Below are 7,708 nucleotides of genomic sequence, written 5' to 3' on the forward strand. Positions count from 1 at the left end.
GGTGTTTTCCAAAAATAAGTAGCAATGGATGTTGCAGTGTGAAAGTGGAAATCTGCCATTGTATTGTCCGCAAATGGTGCCCAGCTTGAGCTTTTGGAAACTTGCACCTTATAAAGTCAGCGAGCTCTCTTCGCTACAGAAAAGCCAAATATGTGAAGGTTAACCACAGTATAGGCACACTGTGGGGCTCAGAAGAGAGGGTGACATTTGGGACATTTGGATTTGGGAGCGCAGATTTTGCTGGATTGCTCTTGATGGGGGAAGAAGAGCTATAGCTCGTTTATAGAGCCTTTGTCCTACTAGTAATGTGGAAATCCCCTATATTTAAGTTAACAGATAATGGATCAAAGTGGGGACTTGTTTTGTTGGTTGAGTAGAAGCTTTTATTGGTGGTATTCTTGGGTACTGAACGTTTTGGATCAATTCACATTTATCCTGAGCTCTTTGCTGAGCACTTATATCTGGTTTTCCATCTAAATCTACAAAATATGTGATTATGATAAAACCCCCAAAGGATCCATTCACAAATGAGGCAGCATAGTTCCTGAGGAATCTGTGTGGCTTTTGTTTGGCAAAGTCCAGCTTTTTCTGATATACCAAAGAGGTGGTCAACTGCACCTTTATGCACACTTTAAAGATCATAGGCCAAAGAGAGTCCAAAGTGTCTTTATCTGCCTAATTATAGAAAAATCTTACATTGGGGTTGTGTCTGAATCACGTATTTTAGAGATTTACATGGAAACCCCAATGTAAGCATTCAGCATAGTGCACAGGATAAACGTTACTGCGATCTTTGGGAAGCAGAATGAACAAAATAACAACAGGTCAAGAATTGGTTTTATTTTTGTTCAGTTTACTGTGCGGTATAAGTGATTGGACGGATTTATTCTTCTGGTAGGTGCGTTTTCAGCGATATCAGATTTATATTGTTTTTTATGTCTGGCAACTAAATTTTCAAAATGTCATCTGATAGCTTGTTTTTTGTGGCATGAGTTGATATATTTATTAGTGCCATTTTTGGGTAAATATTTTTTATTACAGTATGTTTTGTTTTATAAAACACACTGGATTATAGGACACACTCCAAATTTAGAGATAGAAAAAAGGAAAACAAATGGGGTCCGTTTTATATTTCGGTGGCGTCTTACTGGGGAGGTGGGGCAGCAGTGGCGGAGCGAGGTTTCCGGAAGCAGGGGCAGGGATGGTGTACAGCAATGCTGCAGGCGGTGCAGAGGGGGGCCCAGATGCTCACTGCAGGCTGCGGCGCTGTACTGGGGCAGCAGGCACTGCTCTGTGCTCAGGTAGCAGGTGCAGCTCTATGCTGGGTCAGCCGGCACTGCTCTGTACTGGTGCTCGCTTTGGGCAGTGAGGCACTAGCCATTCTGAAGATGTTGGCGGAGCGGGCTTCAAACAAATGGCGGCCGAAGTTTGCGTGTGTGCAGATGAGAGCTTGAGCCGTGAGCTCCATCTGCGCATGCGCCGACTCTGGGCACCATTATTTGAAGCCCTTACCACCAGCATCTTCAGAATAGCCCATGGCCCGCTGCACAGAGCCTCACTTCTGGCCGCACAGAGCCTCACTGCAGAGAGCAGCACAGCACACAGCATTGCCCTTGCACAAAGCCATACATAACAACCGCACGCCGCACAGAATAGAGCCACCTTCCACACAGAGCAGCACTGCAAAGAGCGGCACAGCACACATCATTGCACTGCCTCCTGTGACCCCTCTCCACAACCTCCCAGTAAGCTGCGATTTTAAGAAGCGCCCCTCATTCCTCCCAAACATTTTGGAGGAAAAGTGCGCCTTATAATCCAAAAAATACAGTACTTTATATTCAGATTTTTGGAACGCAGAATGACCAAAATCCAGCAATTCAAAATGTTTTTTTACATTTTTTTTGCAGTGCTGATCGCAATTTCAAGACACCCATCAGACCATATCATACAATTTACATGTAACGCAGGACAAGTAAAAAAAACGCACTTTTTCTAAGGTATGCTTGGGCACATCTGAGGACATAAAGGGGTTGCAGGAATGACATTTGCATCATCTTAAAGGTGATGGGCATAGTTTATAGCTGTCTGTCTTTATACCTATCTGCATAATACTCTCTTCTCCACACATCTCACCAGTCCCGCTATACAGCTCCCTCCTCCTCTGGTCAATTTTCAGGGCTCTTCGGCACCTCCGTTGCTGATTACGTCTCACAACGTTGACAAGGCCCCCCAATGTCAGTGACTAGGCCTTATGTGACATCATGCTATGCATTACCTTGCAAAATCATGTTGTAATAATACTGATTCAGATCTTGAGACGCCAAAGGGTCCTGAAGAATATCCAGACCTGGAAGTAGTTCCAGATCACTAAGAGTCAAGACTTAAAGAAGTAATCTCGATAACACAAATTTCACATCAAGTACTTGTGTCTAAAAAAAAAAAGCATTGTCAATTAGCGTAATGTAAAGATGAGTGAATCAATTCAATGCAAATCAAATTAGTATCCAATTTTCAGAAATTCACTGAACTCAGTGATTTCAAACAATTTGTGCTTTGCATTAATCACCTAAGATAGCTACCAACATTTTACCCATTGCTGAAATTTGCATCAGACACAGAAGGGTAAGATGACTTTGTGCAAGCTTCCCTATAGTTGCAAATATCACATCATATCGTATAGTGTAGGTAATATGGAAGGACTATTATCATAGGCTTTATAAAGTTGCATAGAGTTCATTAGGTTGGCATGTGTGAATTGTGTAGAGAGCATCAGGTTGGCATGTATAGAGTTTCCTCGTACAGCAGTAGGGATGCTTCCATCGCGATGTAATGTGGTCAAGTAAAGGACATCCCTCTTAACCTTATATTTGACCACAAGCATGAGCATGTTGTCACTACATTGGGCTCTGCTCTCGCCCTTACTGAGCAGCTGCCCAAATAGCGTCCTAGGGAGACGTCTCTAGTTTTTGGGCAGAGTAACGCATGCTGTGGTTGGTATCTCTGGCACAGAGGGATTTGGAAAGTGGGATACCAGTGTAAAAGTTATCTATGTAGAGGTGATAACCCTTATCCAGCAGTGAGTGCACCAAATCCCACACAATTTTCCCACTCACTCCTACGACAAGGGGACATTCAGGGGGCTTAATCCAGATGTCCCTCCCTTCTTATACCCCAAATTTGGGAATGTACCCTGAGACACTCTCACATAGCTTGTACAGTTAAATTCCATACCTGTCCCTTTATTGGGAAGGTGTTGCCGAAATTTCATCCTTCTTTGAAATGTATTAGGGACTCATCCACGCAGATGTCCCGTTGGAAAATGTACACCTCAGCCACTTTGTTGCTGAAGTGATCAACGACGGATGAATTTTGAAAAGTTGGGGTCATCTCGGGATCGACACGGGCGTTATCAATAAAATGCAAACCTTTGCGAATGGCCTCAAATCATTTTGGGGTCATAGCCATGAGAAAAACTGAAATGTATAAAACATCAACACTCCTATGTTGCCGAACTTCTTTCTTCTTCTCTATCCCCATGTAAAGAACAAGGTCTGAAAACTTCATCATTTCTACTACGAGTATGTCTATGGGAGTCCAGTTAGTAAATGATGAAGTGCCAAGAACTGTTGGATGCATACATTTGTCTTGTCCACCATGAGATTTAGTAAGTCCTCAGAGAAAAAGACTTTGAAAAAGTCAATTTCTGGGATCCGGCAGTGTCAAGTTGGATTCCTGAATTGGGCCACATATTCTTCGGGGTAGAGGTCCATAGGGGGTCACTAAGGGTATTTGCTGGTTCATTTGGTGTCCTGGGATGTCTGCATTGGGGTTTGTTATTACTGGAGAAAGAAGAGGAGGAGGAAGAAGGAAAATAGTAGAACATGGGATCCTCTTCCTTATCAGTGTCAGAGGCAAAGATGGTGTATGTCTTCTTGGCTGAGTATAGTCTTTGAGGTCAGGTTGACATTTTATTTTTCATGTTTGTGCTGTGTGTATGTGTGTGTCTGTGTGTCTGTGTGTGTGAATGTGTGTGATGCCCTGGCCTATCAGGGTATTGTGCAATTTGCCCTTCTTCATGATATCCACCTCCTCCTTGGTTACAGGTCCCTGGCCTTTGGTGTTGCTAAGAACAAGCTAATCAAAACCCTAGGAACACTCTGCACCACACTCATCAGACACACCAATGGGTAGCCTGAAGGGAATAGGGCCGCCCACTTGGGGGGTTGGTTAGGGGAGGTCAGTAGTGTCATGAGACAGTTAGTTGAGTGGAGTGACTCTCAAGGGGAGAGGAAGTTAGGAGCTGGGCTCCTCATGTACTAGGTGGCAGAGAGTGGTCTGGGCCTGGTAGGAGCTGGAAACCTGGTCGCAGGGGATCATGACAAGGGGCACGGACTGTCGAGGAGGGAAGCCGGCGGCCTTGGGCTATCTCCGGGCAGGGGCCAGGGCACGACGGGGTACGTGGAGCCTAGGCCGGGAAGTAGCTTCAAGCGTCCTGGTAATTTACCCGACGAGGACGGAGCCTTCAAGATTCGTTCTCCACCCGCTCCAAAATCGGGGGTACTAGCGCAACGAGGGGGATAGGACTTTCCCAATCCGCAGTCCAGAAAATCCCAAGCGTGAACCCTGAGAGCAAGCTCACCCAGTTAGCCACACTGGTGAGCGGGACCCGACTAGTTTTACACTACAGGGGCCAATCAGTAGAAGGGTGCCAAGGAAAAGGTCACAGGCTAACAAACAACACCAAAGGGCACGGGATCCAGGCGTGCTCCCTCCCTGCTGCAGCGGTGCTCAGAACTTTGGTTTACCAGTTGTCGGTGTCAGCGTTATTGGACTGAGTACGCAGTGACCCCTACCTCCCCAACGGCATCCCCCACCAGCATCACCAAACCCAGGGGCATCCCCCATACCCACAGAGGGGTTAAACGCCTGGCTGCCATCCCATCGCCACCGGGTGCTCCCAACGGCAGCGGTGGTACTCCACCTTACCACACACCGTGGGTGGCATCACGAACTTTGAACATACAGTCTCTTGTAAATACCCCCTCTTTTAATTCGAGTGGCCGCATGACGCCCGGGTCTGGAGACCCCTCGAGCCACCGCGGATCCGTATCCGAGCATCTCCGGCTGCTGACACGGGGGGCGGCACATGTGTATGTATGTGTGGGTATGTGTGCATGTATGTGTGTATGTGTGTGCATGTATGTATGTGATGTGTGTGTATGTATGTGTGTGTGTGTATATGTGTACATGTATGTGTGTGTATATGTGTGAATGTATGTGTGTGTATATGTGTATAAATGTTTGTGCGTATGTGTGTAGGTGTGTATGTGTGTGTAGGTTTGTATGTGTATGTGTGTGTGTACGTGTGTGCGTAAAATGTCCACATTTTATTTAGGTGTGTGTGTTAAGTGTTAACTTTTTTTCTTAATTAGAACAAAAGAAAGAAAAAAATTATAGAAGAAAAGAATGTAGAAAGAAAAAGATAAAAACTAAATAAAAAGAAAAATATACAAATATGATCAAATAAAAAACAAACTTATTAAACGGACGACAGCGCAAATAAATTACACTAAGTGTAATTCTTTGCAGTACAAAAAACTGTAGTATAATTACTACAAGAATTTTCCACTATAAATACTGAAACTACAATTACTAAACGGTCGTCAGTAAAAAAAAAAGTAATTAATGAAGGCAAATAACTATCTGACACTAATCCTGGCTATATTCAAACATTGATTGCTGCAGTTTATTTTTCTGTCTCTAATCTAGCCCAATCAAATAATGTAGATTATTATTTTTATTTATTTATTTTTACACTTTTTTACTTGAGGCTAATCCTGACTATATTCAGTAAAAAATACTATATTAGGCCCCCTTCACACGTCCGTGAAACAAGTGCGTGTTTGGTCCGTTTCTGTATGTACCGGAGACACGGCCAAACGTGCACCAATGTTATGCTATGTTTGAGGGCACACGTGCGTTATTCCATAATGTCCTTGTGTCCGTGATCCGTATGTGTTTCCATTTTGCATGGAAGCATGTCCGTTTTCTGCACGGAACACGCACACGCGGACGTCATGAAAGTCAATGGTTATGTGCGCACAATACGTGACATGGATGCATCTCTGTATGCTCCGTGTACGTTTTGTGCTTTTTTTCTAGCGATGTCGGTCATTCTTTCTTTTCTCGTCTATGTCGGTCAATCTCCCTCAGTCCGTCGGTCGGTCTCTCTGTCTGTCTGTCGGCGCTGCACGGCTGTTCTCTAAACTCCGGCGGCTTTTCCTCTGTTGAAAAAGCCGGCCGTTCATTAAACAATCTCGTATTCCCTTCTTTCCCCGCCCACCGGCACCTATGATTGGTTGCAGTTAGACACGCCCCCACGCTGATTGACAGCTGTCTCACGGCAACCAATCACAGCCGCCGGGGGGGCGGGACTATACTGTGCTGAGCTGTCACTGAGGTTATCCGCGGCCACCACTGGATCCATGAGCGGCCGGCTTTTTCAAAAGAGGAAAACCTGCCGGAGTTTAGAGAACAGCCTTGCAGCGCCGCGCCGGTGATCGGGGAACGGTGAGTATGCGAGAGGGGTACTCCATTCAGTCACTCTGGTGATTAGTGGTCACCGGTGAGTCCTTCACGGGTGACCGCTAATCAGGACGCGACACAGACAGAGCCGTGGTATGACTATGAAGTCGGGTGAAGTTCACCTCAGTTCATTCTCTACGCGCGACTCTGTGTGCTGTCAGCGGGTATGTATCTATGACATTGTGCATCACAAACACGCATAAACTCACACGGACAACACATACACATGTCAGTTATTTCTCTCACGTATGAACGGACAACCAACACGCACACACGGCTAGCATACGGCATTCACACAGATGGCACACGGACACAAAAAAAGGACACAAAAATGGAAAACGAACCCGAAAAACGGACGTAACACACGTGCGTGTTTTTTCACGGACGTGTGAAGGGGGTGTCGCGGGCAGCGGGGCGCTGCGCTCGCCAACGCTTGGGTCCGGCGCTGCTGCTGCTCCTGCTCGGTGGCTCGAGCGGTGGGCCGGATCTGGGGCATCGAGCGGCGCTCCTCGCCCGTGAGTGAAAGGGGTGGCTTGGTTTGGGGATTTAGTCCGTGACGCCACCCACGGTTTGTGGTGAGGTTGGGGGCACCACCGCTGCTGTGGACGGGGATTCCGGGAGCGATGACAGGGAGCAGCCGAGATGTTTCTCTCCCCTCCGTGGGTATGGGGTTTTGGTGGTCCCGGGGCCCGGTGATGGTGACTGTAAGGTGGATGGCGGGGTTTGGTGAGGTGCAGGGTCGCGGGGGTGGCAGCGCAGTGCCAGACGGCACGGTGGTACTCACTCAGTCAATGATGTAAACGGAGTCTCTGGTAAAACAAACGGCTGGATGGACCGGTCCCGCAGGCGGCTGCGATGGTCACTCCCGGTAGGTGGGTGGTGACTGTCTCTCCCGGCACCTGTGATGTGTTGTCAGCTCCGATGGCTTCCCACCGGTAACCCACTCCCCAGTGGTGTATTTGCCAGAGGAGCCCCTTTTTGCCCGCAGGCTCTGGCCCTGGGAACTCTAGCTGTGGCAGTAGCTGTATTTCCCTTCACGGTTGAGCGGTTGCCTTCAGTCGGGTCTTTACTGCTGAGGAACCCTGGAGGTTCCCGTCGCTGACGGATTTGACCGGTTTAACAG

Source organism: Anomaloglossus baeobatrachus, chromosome 9 (genome assembly GCF_048569485.1).
Source record: "Anomaloglossus baeobatrachus isolate aAnoBae1 chromosome 9, aAnoBae1.hap1, whole genome shotgun sequence".
NCBI lineage: Eukaryota > Metazoa > Chordata > Amphibia > Anura > Aromobatidae > Anomaloglossus > Anomaloglossus baeobatrachus.